Raw genomic sequence first — 19,253 nt, 5'->3', positions numbered from 1 at the left:
CCGTGCAGAGCTACACTCTGAATAGATAGCCAACCCAAAGGCCAGGACCCCTTTATGAGTCAGATCATCGTCCCATGGGACGTTTGCTAAAGATGCTGTGACACGCTTAAAGAGCAAAGCTCCAGCGGCCCCCCCTCCCTCAGCCTGAGGGGTGCTTGCATTTGGCAGCAGAAGCCAAAAGTATCTCCTCTGTCCAAATTAAGCCTTGGCAAGGGTCAAGTGAAATCAATATGTTAATCCATAAATTGTCCAGGGTGATAATTACAAAGAGGAACTGTAATTACAAAAGACATTAATTTACTTCTTAGATTTTGTGCCAGGGGAGAGTTTCACCCTGCCTCAATTCATCTGGAGGCAAACAATTCACGGAGGAAGCGTCCCTTTTTTTAAAGCAGTGGTCGATTCTTTTAAGGAACAGTAGGTGCACACAAGCTCTCGGTCAAAGCACCTTTGGATATGCTATAAGGGATTGTTTGAAGGTCTTCGAACCCCTGTGTAGTCAGCTCCAGGGTTCTTACATTGATCAGTCAGCGATGACAAAGGTTTCACAAAATACACACTTGTTCTCCTCGACAATGTGTCTTGCACATTTGCATAATAATAATATAAAAAATCTATACGGGCTGTTAAGGGATAAAACCTTGATGTCCTCGGCTAAAGACACATGGAGTGCCACACAAAAGCCACAGTGCTATAATAGGGCGACAACCTGTATACATTTTGATCTTTTTCTTCCCAGCCACTTTGAGGCATGGCACAAACATTGCACAGGCATTCTTTTCTAAACCCCAGGTTGCAGCTGGTCTGCCACTCGCTGTGCACTGCCAAGTGCAAGAAATGGGTCTCTTTTATCAGGATGGAGCAAATCTGGGCTAATGTGTCTGGTAGAGAGTGTCCCAGGGAGCCTCGCTCTCCCATTCTTTGGCCATTCTTTCCACTTTTCTCCTCTCCTGCACTTGGGATAATTGCAGTTTAATTGGGTGACAAGAAATGAAAACTGTGTCCACATTATCTAGGATTATCTCTTTTTCCTCCAGCCTGCCATCAATTCAAAGAAGCCCATTTATCAGCACAGGGAAGCTGATGCTTGGTCAGCGGAGGAGAGGCTTTGAGCACCAGTTAGCAAAATGAAGAGAGAAAGGGGCTGGGAGCGATGGGAGGGGGGCTGACAGCTAAGAAAAATACTCTTTGTATCTTATCGCAACCATACATTCATCTTCGAGATGCATATCTTTTGCGTACTCTAAATCAATAAGAGTACAATACTATTCTAAAGAATGAATTCTCCCCAAAAAGAAATATACATTTAAAAAATATCAGTTCTGCCGCTCAGTCCTCCAACTCAAATTCAACAGCAATACTTTGCAGCTTTGAATACTTGAGTTTAATTATCCTGAAACATTTCACTAAAATCTCCAACACATCACATCACTTTAGCAACCTGGACAAAGCGTGTTAATGAATACCAATAAGTTTCCCAGCATTGTGGCTTGGATGTGCTTTATAGCCGGCTTCATTCATTTCCTCAGCATTCTTGAATTCTGCACGGCAAGGTTATAAACATTGAGTCATACTCAGTCCAGCCGCAGCTCACCTTCCTTTTTGTTTGAGCTGTACTCAACCTTAAAAGCCTCTTTCAGGATGCATGAATGCACTTCATTTTCTCTCGGAGAACTTTGCTCTGATAGCAGAAAAAAAGGAAGGTTGTTTAGAGAAGGAAGGAGAGACAATGAGGGAAAAAATGAAAGCTTTCAGATTCCATTATGAGCATTGCCCTCTATTCTTTTCAGCTGTTTATACTGTACATTTTCTTCACAATAATTCCCCTTTGCCTTAATATGCCTCACAGTCGCTTGAACACTATTCTAAATGGGCCTTGCATCAGGGTTATGGTAATACAGTAAATACTAGAAAGATGATAGAGAGCCATTCTGGGGGAGGATCAGGGTAAAAGGAGCAGATCAGAAAACGGTTTCATTAATACTTTGCTAGCCTCTGCACAGAAGTAGATGAAAGAAAAGAGACCTTGCCAATGCACTACATACGTTCCTATTCAGTCTCAGGTGCAACATTTAAGATGGCCTGATCATTTGGTGGAAAGAGCAGGCTTTGTGTAGCACTAAAGCATGAAAATCTGCTGTACAATGACCGAGCTGGAGTGCCTTCCACTCTGAATGCAACAGGGGACCTACTCTAAACACAATACGTTTGAAGGTTACAGGATGTATTGTCTGCTCTTTGGAGTGTATGAATGTGTGTCTCTGTGTGTGTGCATATGCATGGGCTGCACATAGGGGTTAGATAAAATACAATGTTAATAATAGTGTCATAAATAATACAAAAAAATCTCATAATTTAAACTTCATCTTGCTAAGTGTGTGGAAAAATTTGAAGTAACAACTTTAAAATTATAAACACTGACGTAAAGTTAGGTCATATTAGCATGAATGCTTGTTTGTCTTATTTGTCAAACCCCAATCATTGCTATTGTTGGCTTTGTGGTGATTTTACATGCTGCTCTCTTCAAGTATTAATCAAATAAGCAGATTTTGACCAGCGCTTTCTGGGCAGAGGATTTGGGCTTTGTTATTGATGTGCAGGCTTTGAAAAACAAAGTGCTACATGCTAGTGTAGAACATACAGACAATGTATAAAACAATGAAAGTGGCCACTGTGGCGTCACCTATTGACACATACATACATACAAACATACATATATACACACACACACACACACACACACACATATATATATATATACACACACACACTCACGTACACTTGTTTATTTCTGTTCTGTTACATTTTAACATGGGGTTTTATAAGGTTTTCCTCGCTTTTGGAGTCAGCCTCAAGTGGCCATTTGAGGTTCTGCAGTTTTTGGCACACGGTGTTGGCCTAATATTTCAGCCATGGAGGTTGCTCTTTCATTCTGCAAACTGAGTTTTAACTTAACATAACTGACCTTATAGCTTGTCTCCACATTTATGGGTATATTTGAAAAGTTAGCTTTTTCTATGGATTTTTGGCCTTTTGTTGCCGCCAAATGCTGACATTGTGTGCAATAGTGGACACAGTCAAAATTGTGCTGGCTCCACGATGCTTACAGGGCTTTTTGCATGTTTCCAGAAAGAATAAGCAGTTACTCTTCCACTGTAGAGAGGAACAGAAATGTCCTAATGCAGCAGCAACCTCCAAGGCTGAAAAATGAAGCCAACACGGAAGTGCCAAAAACTGTTATAATCTGAGTGGCCACGTGAGGCTGGCTCCAATAGCCGCTTAATCCCGCATTGACCACCATTTAAAATGCCCAACTTTTACAGCACAAACATCTTAACAGCCAGGTACAAAAAAACGGTTTGGTTCTCTATAGCTAATTTCCATTCTCAATAAAACTTTACAGGGGTCCATTTTTTAAAAATAATTTATTAAGGCTTAAATTACGCATATTTAAGGTTGGGCTGCACTGAGTGCAAAACTGTCTGCCAAAAGTGTCCCTGCTTCTCTGTCAGATCTGCCCCTCACTCATTCACAGCTCCTCCCTCTTGCCCAAATATGGTCACTTCTGGCTCAAAAAAACTAAGATAGCGACGACGAAAAACAAACAAAACAAGCTTCAAAACAAGAGTTCACTAACGCAATTGGTGCTGTCATGGTAGCAACAAATATTATTTTTACAGTCTGTGGTCAGAATGCACTACAGGGGTCACTGTGGCCAAGTAGCCTTTCGGTAACAGCTTTTCTAAGGGCTCTGATCAGCCAACATCATCTTTGCGTAGATTAAGGGTTACGGTTATATTGCCACCTGTAGGGTGGCATGCTTGTAGCTGCAAATCAGTTGTATTTTGCATTTCCATTTGGATGGGGATTTAAAAAAACAACAAAAAAAACAGTGCTTGTGTGGATGGGATTTTTAAGAATGAAGGAGGGATTTTTTTTCCCCAAAATATCCTTGTCCCTGTGGACGAGGGTTAAGTGACTTCAAGGCTCAAGTACCTATTAAGCAGGTGTTCTGCAATACTTCGTCTAACCCCTCCATATTAAAAAATGTGCATGTCATGCTGTCTTCTGTATTCTATTTTAGAATTTAAAATATTATTTCTGCATGAATGACTGAAGATACATCCAAGATCTTCTGGTCACAATTAAAAAAAAACCCTGATATTCACACACTGGTTGTTTTAGGCTAAAATCTCATTTAAACCTCACCTAGCAAACAGAGATATGATCAATTCGTCTGAAAGATACTGAGAGGTGAATTACAGAAGTTTTCTTTTTACTGAATCAGCCAGACATACCAAAGGAAATATGCGTTGACAATAAATGGTAATGCCTCTTTGCTTACTCTGTTGTGACCAATTGTAGACACAGTGTAAGTTCTGTGATTACTTCCATAAGGTTTTAATGAATATTAAGTGCCTTTTCATAGCTGTGATTATAATAGTTGGCTTATAGCAGTGGGACTGATACCTGCATCAGAATCAAGGCTGTGCAGGAATATGTCTGCGGTGAATGGCTGCCACATTTATCCAGGCAGTGTTAATCATTTTTACGCAGGGCAGCAGTATAAAATTGCTAAAGGAGAATTGCTTCAGCCTGGTCAGTGCAGGGAGCAGTTTGTCTAATCAGAGTGCAAATAAGGTTTGATCACTGTCCAGCTTAATCTGGCCCACAAGCAGCATTTACAGCACTAAATCAAGCGTCGGGGAAGCTGCAGGTGCTGCCTCACAGACAGGCCTCCCCCTGGGGGCCCTGTGCTGGGGAATAAACAGCAAATAAATGGCAGTGCTGGGAGAGCGATGAGCTGATTAACTCACTGCAGGGCAGTTTCTCATTATCCCCTTAACCCAGACGGAGACCTACCCAATCTTACACCCTGTCTCACTTACAGTAAGGCGCTGTCCTGCGTCAGCCTGGCTGACATTGTCTGGGTTATACTTTCAGTGAGATAGAGTCTGTATAGATGATGTATAAAAAGTGAGAATATGTGTGTGTGTGTGTGTGTGTGTGTGTGTATGTGTGGATATTCTGGTGTGTGTGTGTGTGTGCTGTGTGGTCCATCTCTGGGGAGACTGCTAATGTGTCAGCTCCATGGCTCATTTCTTTCAATTACAGCGGCTGGACTAGTAGAGCCCACCAGCGGTCCACTGACAGCTCCATATGGGTCCCTTCAGCGCTTATCACGGGCCACTCGTGGATAATTCATTTACCCTTCATTGAATATGACATATTGCCATCAACAAAAGCAGTTATATATCACACAATTCACACATTGTTAATTAAGAGCAGGTTATCGTGACAGTCATTTTGGATGCAAAATTATTCTATTCAAACTGAGGTGGGATTATTTATCGGAGCTGCAGAAGAGCTTTTTACAATTTACCACAAAACAGAAAAAAAACATAATGGGATTTTTGAAATAATGACTTTCCAATATAAAGTTTACTTAAGTGAAAACTGTATTTAAATAAATAAAAAGTCACTTTTTGATTGTTTCTGGTGCTCGAGAGAAAAATGTGATTTTTCTATTGTAAAATGTTGATTTGGCATGTCACCTGAATATAAAGCATCTGCAGAAATACTTTGAAATGAGCTGCACTGTTTCTCCATTGTGCCTCCCCCTGTGGTTTCAAAGCGAATTAATTAACATGATACAGAAATAGGTAGAATGCAAATGTTGGAGCCCTCACTTTATGCCTGGGTATCCTTTTGTTCCCCTTTATTGTACCAAATTATTTAATTGGGTCTCTCTGATTGTGCACAGACACAGGAAGGAACACAGGCCATTGTTAGCTTCCATACAAGCCACAATACAGTATCAAATTCAATTCCCATCAAAACGGCAGGCTGCTGTAGAGCCCACAGCGGCCCCGGAGATTAATGAAGATCTGCATCAAGGCAAAGCGCTGGTCTGAGATGGGAGATTTCTCCCAAATAAAAGACCCCTTCACCAAGAACAAAGGGGGCCCTGAAAAGCAACGGGATGTTCTGAGAGGATGAAATAAATCAAAACAAAGACAAGAGTTTGGCGTGGGGAGGGGGAAAGCGCTGAAAAAAAAGGATTTTTTTTCTTGTCATTTGATTTACTTAATTCAGTCAACAAGTTGAAATACTCGATACACGCCTGATGTCTCTGTGGGAGATTAAATAAATACTTATTTACATGCATAAGCAGAAAATTCAAATCTACAAATGAAGGGAATAATTTCAGAATTATTTCAGCGTACAATCATTCCTCTACAATCACATTTTGGTTTTTAAATGGCATTGTGTAGGTTTGAATGGGTTGTGAAGAAAAACATGTTACTCACTGCCTTAAAAAAAAAAAAAAACAAGTCACGGTTCACCTTGATTGCTGTGTGTTCATCAAAGCGTGAGGGACTAACAGAGGAGTGAAAGCATTGACTGACAGGGTCTGAAGTGAATTAATACACAGCCTTTCTCTGTTTTGTTCTTTCAAATAACAGTCATCTGAGGAGAGACACACTTCAACTGTATTCAGAGTGTGTGAATGGATTTCTTCTCTTCACTCGCTTTGTATAAACTGCAACAACTGGATGACTTGTTCTCTGAATGCGGCGTGTCGACAGGTGGGCTCTTTCAACTCAACTTAGCACAACACTTGTTTTGTTTTTGCCTGATAGATTCCAGGCTCCATGTTAAACTCTCGTCATCTTTTCAGACGTTTGACAACCACAAAAGAAAAAACATATTCAATTTATATTTCCTAACAAATCTGATCTTTATCTGCACTATATGCACTCAAAGCACTTTTAAGCAAACAGCTCTTATAAAATCCTGAATGGATACATATGTAAATTTTATAATAACTGCTGCAGCATTTCACGAGTACGCTATTCCAAAAGAGACTGAAAAACAGCGACAAAGGACAGATTTTAAGTTTTTGGTCAGTGCCACCTAAACGCTGCACTCCACTCTTTCACATTCTGCACATGGTGTGTCCCAGCCAGCCATATTTACTTCATTTCCCCCGATTCATAGATGCTGCTCGCTGGACCAGAACATTCCAGCTGCCACCTCAACATCTCATTATTTTTTTGAAATATCAAGCTTGTATCTTCTTGATAAATAATTCGCAGTAGTATAATGTATCGGACTAAAACATATTTTCAGGGGGGCATGGAGGTTAAAGTGCCAATCTCACCTTTTTAATTTTTTTTCGCCCTGAAGACAGAGATTTCCATATATAGAGTGACCATGGTTTGTGTTGAACATGAGCAATCGGGATGAAGCGCACAGCGACACATATTGCTGTCAGAGATTGGAAATGAGGCCTGCTAACCTGTAGGCAGCCTCCCCAGACCAATCAGCTTTACACATTGCCAATGCATTTGCCGCCTCTAAAAAGAATTGTGACTGTGAAGTTTTTATCGCAGTAGTTGACAAACATTACTCTTTAATGCAGTTTTGTAGAAATGCATTCTTATCCCTCTTGGAAAGCATTTATCTACTTGAAACCTGCAAAATGGTTGCCACAGGGAAGGATTTCTTTTAATAGACTACAATAGGCTCAGTATGGGACACATTCTGATTTCTGTGATAGATAGGGGGCCCAGCCATATATTCATGGGAAATTGTTTATCTTCAAGCAGGAGGAGTGAAAGGCCATTTTACAATAGCATTTCAACTTTCATCTGAAACGATTATTTTGACTCATATAAATTGTTCTGTAGAATTTCAGACAGGTGCTTTTCATAAAAAATATCAATCTGCAAAAGGAGATGTCACAAAACATGAATACAAACCACCCTGAGAGAAGAAAAAAATGCGTGTGTATGTATAGATATAGCACCGACACATACACATACGAATATATATACACATATATGTATACACACATAGATACATATATATAAATACACACACACACACACACGTATATATACACATATATGTATACATATGTGTGTGTGTGTATATATAATATAGAAATATAGTATAGAAACTTTTCTGATATGTTTAAATTGACATCTCATGTAAAAATCTCAACAGATTAAAAATGCAGTAGAAAAAAAGCCCTCTGTGGGAGGCAAATGTCCCACGACGTCTGCTATTCAGACGGCGCTACATTGTACTGCTGTGCTGTCTCTCAGGCCTTCGTGCGGCTGAGGCTTTTTTTTTCTGTGGGGTCCTTGTGATGCTCGGGCAAGGCCTTTCCCTGGCCTGTCTCTGTAACAGAAGCTAGCAACCAGGCAACACAATGTAAGAGCAGGGCCTGAAGACGTGGGTGGGGGGGGCTTGCGCACTCTTAACGGCACTCTCAGGAAGCGGGGACAATAAATCAATAGACTGTCCCTCTCCAGTAGGGGCCAAATGTAAACAAATTGAAAGGGACGGAGAACAAAACAGATTGGTGACTGAAACAGACATACTCAATAGGGGCGCTGCTACAAATGAAATGCCTTTGTGGTTGTTTCCTTCCAGCCTTCACCATGATGTGTGCCATTCAGGGCAACATGACATGCGATAGCAAGTGTGACCAACTTCAAATTTTGACTCAAAAACAACAGGTGCAAAGAACGCTTCAGAAAACCTTATAGGTAGCTTATTCTAACATCAGTACATGCATCAAAAAGAACATCTGCAATGCAATGAGAGATGCATTCAGCGTTGGAGGTACTTTAATTTGTCAGCGCACTTCTCAGAGACCTGTGCAGACGACAAGCCCCAGCAACATCTTACACCGTATAACATACAGCGCTCAAGGGCACAAGCACAGAACTCTGTGCATGTCAGAGCTGCATGCCACAAGTTAAATTAATGAATCTTTAAAAGGTTTAGGTTTTTTTAATGAGAGAATCTGTTGTAGCTTTTTATCAAACCTCTTCATATTTCACTGAGGTGGAATGGTGCACCACATTTGCGAGGCAGAACTAATGCTATATAAATCTCAAGTAATAAGCAGGCCCTGGGGACATCATCTAAATGAAGATTTTACACCAATTTAAACCTGCCTGCAATTTGATTCCTGCCTTAAGTGCATTTGTTTAACAGGTGCTGGAGATGCAAGCATTTCCCTCCAAAGTGTCGCTATGTCTCCTTTATTAATTTCTGGATTGCAAGTGGGCGGGGGAGTATGAAGAGAAAGGGGAGTTGACAAACACTAATCAAAGGTTCAGAGTGGGCTGATTCTACCATAGAACCAATGTACTTTTGCTTCATTTGCAAACTAATGATTTTAAACCCCCACAATCTGTTTGAGGTCAGCTCCTGTGTATTTTGGATACGCTTGGCTATTAGCATCACTGAAAGCTTCAGATGTGTCAAGCCTGCTCCCCCTCCAGTGATAGTCACCTACTTTAATTTCCCTGCAGGCCTCAGAGGGGGATGAATTCAACTAAAATCACAAGCTGTTTTGTTGGCAATCCTTTGTGGCCTATAATGAATCTAATGAATATAAAGAGAGGAGAAGGGAGGGAGGTGGAGGGGGGAGAAAGGGATGGAGGCGAATACATTTCAACCACGCTGTGTTGCTTTTACTTGACGATTTGTGACCCTCAACAATGGGACAATGGCGAGTGTTTTTGTACCCTTAATTTGCCTTTGTGTTTCAGCTTCATCTCTTTCACCGCAGAGCATTGAAAGTCGTCAGTTGGAGAATAACTGCTGACTCCACGGTCTGTCAGACAAAGGGGAGGTTTTAAGATGTATCCCTAACTATCAGCCAGCCAGAGGAGCAGAAAGGGAAAGGGGCTCAAAGACAACAACAGGCAAGTCAAAAGGTAGAATTAGCCAGGGTTCCCAAACAGGGCCTGGAGCACTTCCTCTCTCGTCCAACAGCGTTTCCACCTCTTAAAAGCTGCTGTGCATTTGTATTCGTCCTCAGAGAGGTGTTTGGCACATGAATTAAAGTGGCTCATCTGATAAGAGCAGAGGCTAGTGAAGCTAGAGGCCCAGTGGAGCTGTGGCGCTGCTGTTAAAGCTGGCATGTTTCTGATTTCACACGCCCCTCAGGTGGCGGGATCGTATTAACAGCGTTGTTCTCCAAACCCACATTCAGGTTAGGACTTAAAGTTACACCCCCTTCCCACCAAAATTAGCCCATGCATGTGCTTTTTATAAACACGGGTAAACCTGCAAAATATAGGTTATACGCTGTTTTACCAATGCCAGTAGAGCAGAGCCGTACACACAGCTCAGACGAGTGTGCCTTTTGTGTGTGTGTGTGTTTAAGTGCTGCTTAGGAGGAGACGAACAGTAATTAGTGGCAGCATGTCATTGCATCTTGCCAGTTAAGAAGCTGAAATTTGCACGTTCAATGCCAAACGGAGCCAAAAGCTCATTTGAACCGGGTGTGAATGCCGATTGTACACATTCTCATTGTGTTAAAAAGCCAGAAGTTAGCGGGTGTTGGCAGGTTTTTGTGCAATGGGAATAAGGCTTTAGATAGACTTTTCTTAACACTTGCATGTACTCAACAGGCAAAAAAAGCCCAAAATGACCACAGCTCAACTAATGCAACACTAAACATTTAAGCACATGAACTTTTAAGTGCTGTAGTGAACGCCGGATAGATGATAAAAAAAAAAGTTCTGTGTCACTGGTCCATGCCGGTATGCTCCCCAGTCCCTGTAATGATTTCTATTCATAAACATGCAGTGTGCTATCCTCCACCTGGCAGCTGCCTCTGTGCATATGAGATTACTATTATGCATCTTCCAATCCCAAGGATAAACATCTCTCCACTTTTGAAGTTTGCAAGCATGAGGCATATTTTAGTGCCATACGACTTAAGCATCCCTTCAGGTATCACTTGCAATCTTTTCTCATTCTATATACATTGTTCAACTTTAATGGGTATCTAATTTGTGTTATCAGCTTACAGGGCAGTAAGTAATAATTTGCATGGCTGCCCTAAGCAAATATGCTTCCATAAGCATCCCCATAGTATAGACACTAGAATGGATTAACCTCCATATTGGCTATGCCCCGACGGTCAATGCTTTTTTAGAAACAAGTAGAACAGATAGTTTAGTTTGGTGGCACTGTAAAAAAAAAAAGAAAAAAATGACTACAAAACCCTTCTACCTTCAGATGCTATGCTGGATATAATCCTTGAACCCAACGGTGAAATGACATCTGCATTTTGAGCAATGTCAATGATGGTTAAGACCCCGTGCACATGAGTTTGTACTTGAATTATTCCCTTTCCTCTGATGACAGACAACATGCCATAAGTGGCCCTTTTTCCTTCTTGTAAATCCAGTTACCCTTTAACCTTACTCACCATAAGAACGCCTGGATGTTGTATGCGTGGCCTTTCTTTGCTCTTATCTAAGAATCTGTCTTTGTAGGTATTCAACTTATTTTTTCCTGTCTTAAACAGTAAAAACGAAGCCAGGGCAGTGTGAAGGTCAGCATGAGTTTAGCATGTGAGCAGTAGAGGTGCTTGTAGTTCCAGTAGATTCACTTCTTAAGACACAGAAAAGCCTTTTGAATTTGTGCGACAGACTCTTTTCACCCTGACAAAGTCTTGCTAGTCCCTAACATGGACGACAACTCTCTCTCTCTCTCTATCTATCTGCAGTGAATTTTAAATGCAAGTTGCACTCCGATGCCAAACCCGTATCAACACTGATGAGGTTGGAGATCCTTGGTCCGGAATTTGAAATTACCCTGCACATGTGCACTGCGTGTTCGCAGCGGCACCACAGGGTAAACGGGGATACATCTAGCAGCTTGATATTCTACTGGCTTGCATCAGGCATGTGTGTTACGCTTGTTAGCTTAGTAGACAGTTAATTGCCATGGTGGGTGGTTAGAGTGCTAGGAGCCTGATCTTAGGAATATGTCATATTTGTTAATCGGACATGCAGATGCAAATAATGTGTGACAGACTGTGACCAACACTACCGGAACATAAATACTGTTAACTTCAGAAATGTTCTTGGCTCAGAAATATCACTGCATAAAGGCTATAAAGACAACCCACTGTTTATCTATTTATTTATTTTGTTTAGCTATTTCTGTTCACGGGCCAATGTGACAAAAGAAGTGTGAGGACAAAAAAAAAATCCTACTGGAATAGAAGCATGCCAGATTATGCTTTGTTGTAGGGTCTGTGTACTACTATCCCACGCTATAGTTGGGAATTGTTGGCCTGATTATTTTAGCACTAAGAATTCATGTAAAGTGAAACTGTGTGCAGCATGAATGGAAGTTGTGCAAAACCTAATTCATATTCCTAGAAGGATTTGTAATTTGCAAAACACATCAGACATCTGACAGGAGGGCACAGCCTCTTTAAAACGACGCTATTCAAACTTGCATACAGTTTGAAAAGCTCGTCCATAAAGATTGATTAAAGTTGTAAAGATTTTGCATCAAAAGGAGGGCTCTGATTAAAGCTCTCTCGCCATCGAGATGCTACTCTTTTGCATCCGTCCAGTAATATCTCCCTGAAATTGTTGTTAATGCAGAAATAATATCAATGCAAACTATATTAATAACCATGCTGCGAGAAGCCGGAGCAATGTCACTTAATCAATGAAAACAAATCATGCACACCTTGCTATGATTATCTGGAGGAGTGTGAATATTAATGTCTCGCTTGGAATCAATGTTGGGGTTGCATATATTGCCTCCTGTGTTTACTCATGGTTAAGACATTTCTTTCTTTTATATTTCCGTTGCATCCCCGAGAGCGATCAATGAAATACTAAATAGAGATATGATACTGGCTATTATAGTAATTCAACAACAGTAACAAAACACGAGCGATTGTGTTATTGTAAACTATGAAGATGGGATGTTCAAATTTCAATTAACTTTGGTTTGTATTTGCTGGTATTAATTAAGAGGGTTTGCGGAAGGACACAAAAGAGACAGGTTTATTGTCTCAGATTATTCTCATGAAAGCAGCATTAGTATGTAGCACAACGCTGCCTAATTAACTGGCATGGGAGGCAAGACATTACACTGGAAACCTTTTGATTTGTGGGAGGTAATAGCATTGGGCAAGAAACAGATTCTTTATTTCATTATTTGATAAGAGGGCCTTTAATGAAAATATCAGCCCAGGAGCAACGCGAGTCAACATCACTACTTTGGTGTGAGAGAAAAAAAACTTGCTTCAAGGAGTATTGTTGCCGGCACTGACTACAGTTCATTAAATAAAATGTGAAACACACCTGGTGGGCTAATGGAGGTCAAATGTATAAGCGGCAGCATGAGCGTAAGGGGATGTGGCAATCAGAGACAAAGCAACATCTAGCCTCTCTTTGACAGGTTAATGAAACGCCCGCTGCTAAGTGTTCGTGCAGTGAGACTCATCTCAGTCACGCTGAAGCCTCTCCTGTAGTCTGGAGTCAGCCGTGTGACAGCGTTGTATCAGTGTCACCCACAGCAATCATAACATTCCTTTCCTCCGAGTCCAAAGGTTGTTTTAAATTCCCTTGGCAGCAGAATGCTTCAGGGGGTCAAACACACCAAATCTGAACAATAACGGGCCAACTATCAGTTACATCACTCGCCTGTAATCACTGGCCGGCATTAAAAGCATCTCTTTTTTCCCTGTTCTGCATACTTGACTGTGAATGCTTTTGAAATGAGTATAATGTAATCTGTGCTGCAGATATCTTCTGCTTTTGTGCATCTATCCAAGAAGTGAATGGTTGGGCCTATCAGTTACTCTCTGGAGGTGATGTATATGCTCTCTAGGACAATGCCACAAAACAGATGATGGCTATAATATGCTGCTCGTTCCTGCTCTCTCAATTTTCAGGGTGATTTTGTTTTCTTTTGGAAAAACATTTTAGGTGCTGCCAACTTTTTTCCCCTCCTCGAGGAAGAGATAGATAAATCAAACTTAACTGATGGTGAAAAATACCATTTTCCAGCTGCCCTAAGGTAACTAAACAGTTAAAGGGATAGTTCAGGTTTTTTGAAGTCGGGTTGCATTGGGGTACTTATCTGTAGTCAATGTATTACACACAATAGATGTCAGTTTGAATGCCACCAGTTTGGAGAAGCAGGCTGGAATCTGACACAAAAGCTAAGCAATGTACTGCTGCAGATGGGGGCCAGCAACAAAACATATTTTAGCAACCCCAAAAAAGTCCGATCAAAAAAAATTAATATCAGCTTAGGTGTACATTATATTGTAAGTATTTTCACCACTCTACGTTTCTGTCAGACAGCCCATTTGGACATGGAAGCCCTTACCAACTTCGGTTTCCCATCTTTAAAGCCACCAGACTCCATTAAGAAAAACAGTAATTTTAGCTAATTAAACACAGGAGCTGCTGGTCTGCTGCTGCTTTGATCAGTTACTTAGTTTGTGTCTTAGGTAACTCAGAAGTAACCCTTTTAAATGCCAAAGTCACACAGTAACTCAAACAAAATAACTGTTCATGGAATCAGTTGATCAGCAGCTTTTGTGCTCAGCAATGTTAAATCACTGTTTTTCTAAATGGAGTAAGGCTTTGAGGAGAGCAACTTAACGGCTTAATTCTTATGTTGAAAATCACTGTCTGGCATTAAGGTAAAGTAGTGAAAATACTCTCAACACAGTATAGACGTTAAGTGATATTTATTATTTTAGGTGGGACTTTTTTAGGAGGCTAAAATACATTTTGTTGCCAACCCTCTTATGTAGACTGCTTAGCTTTTGTGAGGGTTTTGAGCCTGCTTCTCCAAACTGAAAATGTGCCAACTGACTTCTAATGTTTTTATACTGTTTGTGAATACACACCCAATACAACCTCACTTAAAATAAATCTGAGCTATCCCTTAAAGATGTAGAGCAGGAATTGTGGGCCACAAACAGAAAATGTAGTTATACTAGTACAAAGCAAAATGTATCTAAACTGAATCAAATGAACAATGTGTAAGGTCTTGCTTCTTATCTTTTCCCAAATCATTTAAATCAATAAAGTTGTGGTACAAACACACAGAAATCCATGTTGAAGTAACTGATGGGAGTCACGAGACATAAAATTTCCATTACAAGACATATCGGTTTGACGTTATCTCCAAGATTTAAAAGTTTTTATTCTTTGACGGTGATGTGTGTCAGATTATCCACCTGGCTGTCTGTCTGTATTACTCTTTCATTTTCACCCTGACAGTCTGGAGAATAAAGACACAGGGTTTAAATACATCTCCCCACTGAATGGACATTCTTCACCAGATGTGCAACAGATAGTGTCAGTCTAATTTCGCAAAGCAACAGTATCAACTTTACTATGTATTTATTGGGGGGAAAAAAAGAATCCTCACAGTTGACGATTTAAAACCAGCTATGAGTTTGACTCTTTTCCAAACTTTTTAATTATTTTCTGTCTTTAATATTTTTGGGCATCTATGTGGACACTGCTTTATCCTGAAGTGCACATATGGATAATTGTAGTAAGGTAAAATAACACATACACTGCCTAGGAGCAGTGGTGGGTGTGAATCCTGAAAGCCATATTTGTGTAAAAGTAAAAGTAGTCAGGTCACCTAGTACAGATATCCTACCGGATAATGACTTTGGTAGAAGTTATAGTCACCTTTTAAAATGCCAATTCAATTAAATTTTATAATTTGTCCCAGACGGCAATTTGTTTTGCAGCATGTGTGAAAAACAAACACATAAAAGCACAATATGAGAAAAAGCTTTGAAGTATCTGATATTTACTGTATCAAAAGTCATTTTATTATATTTAATGTAATAAAGTACTGAAACTAAAAGTACATGTTAATGCTGGTAAATAATAATAATACAGCATACGGTCAATGAAATGTAGACGTTATTATGTCGCATCTGATCTGACATTCAGCCTGAGCTTGAATGGAAATCGAAACTTAACTGCAGCTTCAAGAGGACTTGTTTGCACTTTTCCCTTGTGTCATCTAACTTGCAAGCTCAGCCACTGATGTGCCAAACCTTCTGATTTTATTTTGCAGTAACAAAGTCACAAAAATGCTTAGGACATAGAAATACTTTGATACTGGTGTAAAACTGGAGTAAAATATATATAGAAATGTCATGGAGTAAAACTACACGTTATTTAGGAAATGTAGTGAAGTAAAAGTGAAAGTTGACAGAAATGTTTTAAAAAATATAAAGTACAGATTTAAAAAAACAACTATGTAATAAAGTATTATTACTTTGTTACATAGTTGTTTTTGAGGAACTCATTTTTGTGTTATCTGTGTTCAAACCGATTAAAAAGTAATATGGCTTCTAAGTAGCCTTGAAAACTGAATGTAATAGGAATGATTATTTTGTTGCACTGCATCTACTTTTCATGGTCTGTGTATCATCCGTTCATTCATTATTCAATTCAATCTTGATAACTGTAACTAAAAAAAACAACAAAAAAGAGTGAAAATTTCGTTTATTTGATTTTCTGTAGCCTATAAACCAAATACTGAAAAAACTGTTTGTCTTTTAAAAGCAAAAATCAAATAACAATGAAACAAAAACAAAATAACAAGTCAAATTTACGTTGTACTTTATTTTTATTTTTTTATTTTCTTATCTGATGGTGTCATTCTGCTGTGGCTCCACACTTCAGGCATGCGCCATCAGAGGAGTGACGCTCATAGTTAAGGACATGATGATGGAAAAGATTTCAAAAATATTTCAGGTCATTCAGTCATCAGAGCCGAGTGAACAAACTGGACGTATGCCTGGCTATAACGTTCGACTAGAGTTACGACTGAGTTTTGACTGGTGCACCAGTTAGACCAAAGGCTTGTGTGTGTTGCGCCTTGCTGTAACTTTTACGCACCGTATGGAGCAAAAAGTGAAAGTATTCATGGTAATGAAAGCAGCACACAACCAAAGCACGCAGCCTGTTAAAGCTGTATCGCCCAGTATTCACGTCTTCACGTTAATACACATAACTTTATGCCCGTGGTAAGTGCATAGGTATGTCTTCGTGAAACTTGAATGTTTCTTGAAACCCAATTGTCACGTGTTTGCGATGTTTACAGGCATGATATTTATGTGATTATAGACAATATTGTTGTTCCCATTGTTTGTATGTGTTTAATATGTCTAAAATCTTGTCATCATACTTTACGGATGGGTAATGTACAAATTAAGGTATTATTTGTTATTATCCTTATGAGCCTGCATTATTTTACCTGCTCTGTGCCCAAGATTATAGCCACTCCGGTCCTTTTTACCTCCTTTTACCAGGATAGCAGCTGCAATCACTTTCTGGTGAGTTAAGTATCGCATTTTATGCATTGCATTGGCCCTTTAAAGGTATTTACGCAGGTAAGAATGACTGGAGTGAATACAATTAGTCAAACAAAACCCCCAAGAATTGAATCTGGCAATTTTGAGGCAGAAACAATCTTTCAGTAGCAAGATTGCAGCTGCAATCACTTTTTGGCAAATTGCTTTTTATTTGTTGCATTGGTCTTTTAAAGGTATTTACACAGGTAAAAAGGGCCTGGGTGATCTATAATCTGTCAAATATAATCACTATGAATGAAATCAAGTCATTTTGAGGCAGAAACAGCATTTCAGTGGTAAGATAACAGCTGCAATCACTTTTTGGCAAATTTAAATTACCCATCCGGAAAGTATGATAGACCACTTTCCAAATGTAAAGATGTAAGATTTTACACATATTAAAGGCATACAAAGAACAGGAACAACAATATTGTCTATAACTGGCCTTTCTCATATAGCCCCACATCAAAAATCCACAAAGATCCAACAATGAGATACACAAGACGTGCTGCCATCCTCTTCAGCTTTGGTTGTGTGCTACTTTTCTTAGCATTAATACTTATTTCACTTTACAGCTTACGGCTGCGCCAAACTGTGCATAAAAGTTACACCCAGGCGTACGCAAAGTTGGTGACCTCGGCTCTGGTAATACCGCAAATGTTTTTGAAATCTTTTCCATCATCATTTCCTTAATTCTGAGCGTCACTCCTCTGATGGAGCATGCAAGAAGCGCAGAGCGGCAGCAGAATGACTCAGAATTAAGAAAATAAAGAAAAACATAAGAACAATGTAAATTTGACTACTTATTTTGTTTTTGTTTCCTGAAAAAAACAAGCATCTTTTTTCAATATGTGGTTTATAGGCTACAGAAAAACAAATAAATGACATTTTCACTTGTTTCTTTGTTTTTTGTTTTTCAAAAAGGAATTGAATAATGAATGAATGGATGATACACAGACCTTTTCATGATGTTTGATGTGATTTGTAGTGTGAGGGGTGGGGAGTCTGGGGGGTGGGGGGGGTTTCTGGTGCTGTAGTTAATGTAGGAGCTGTGTTCATGTGTCACGTTATGTGTCTGCGTCCTTTATGATCATGATCACATTATGTTAAGGAGAGAAATAACCTTTGTATTAGAATAGATAGGAGGTGTTAGGGGAGGTTTTTCACTATAATTCCCTTCAGGTTTCTTTCGTCTCGTGCACATTTCCTGCTACGTCTGTTTTTATTTACTTGTTTTTATCACAACTTGTGTGCTAATAAAATTCAAATTCAAATATTTTGGCTTTCATGTTAAACAGATGATGTCGAGGGATGCAAAAAAAAAATTCAATTTTTTTTAAACAAAAAAATTGAATCAAAGCAAATTATTACATTTCCAAGTGGAAAAAAATACAAGAAAACTGCTTAAACATCTTTAAAAATTAAATTAGAGAGGTGCAACTTTTTCACACGATGGAACCACAAAGTTTAAAATGGCAAAGGAAGAAGCCGTTTGAGTAATTACAGAGGGACATTTAGTATACTCTGCCCCTCTTTATCAGGCATCTCCAGCATTGTCCATAGGGAGTTAACTTTTAGACTGTTTACTGGCTCAAAGGCCAGGCATGCATCTGAAGCCACATAAGCAAGATAATGTATCCCAGGCTACAAAAGCAGGCAAATCACTGTGCATTAAGACTGGGCACACAATAGACAACAATGGCTTGCATAAACACTATTTAGAACTATTCACATGGCATTGAAGAGATGGGCGTCGACTCACTATTGCTGCAAAGCCGGCGCATTGTGCGGAGGTGAAAAGAAGTCTAATGAACAGGAAGCCTTATTTGAGAGAGCTGACAGTAACCATACAACAGCTGCATTGTGCGCTTGCCACCAACCCTGTGGGTCTCTACATTAGGAGAAATGATGAGAAAGTAACCCGAAAAGACACAGTGGGCCCTTGGACCCACGTAAATGCAACCAGACAATAATGGGGGACACAAGCTGTCCCCACCTTTACCCAAAGCTGCACGTTTACATGCACAGAACATCAACCGCTCTCATGGGCAAGGATAAA

This window comes from Plectropomus leopardus, chromosome 10 (genome assembly GCF_008729295.1).
Source record: "Plectropomus leopardus isolate mb chromosome 10, YSFRI_Pleo_2.0, whole genome shotgun sequence".
Lineage (NCBI taxonomy): Eukaryota > Metazoa > Chordata > Actinopteri > Perciformes > Serranidae > Plectropomus > Plectropomus leopardus.
The sequence above is the reverse complement of the archived record's forward strand: the minus strand, read 5'-3'. Positions refer to the sequence as shown.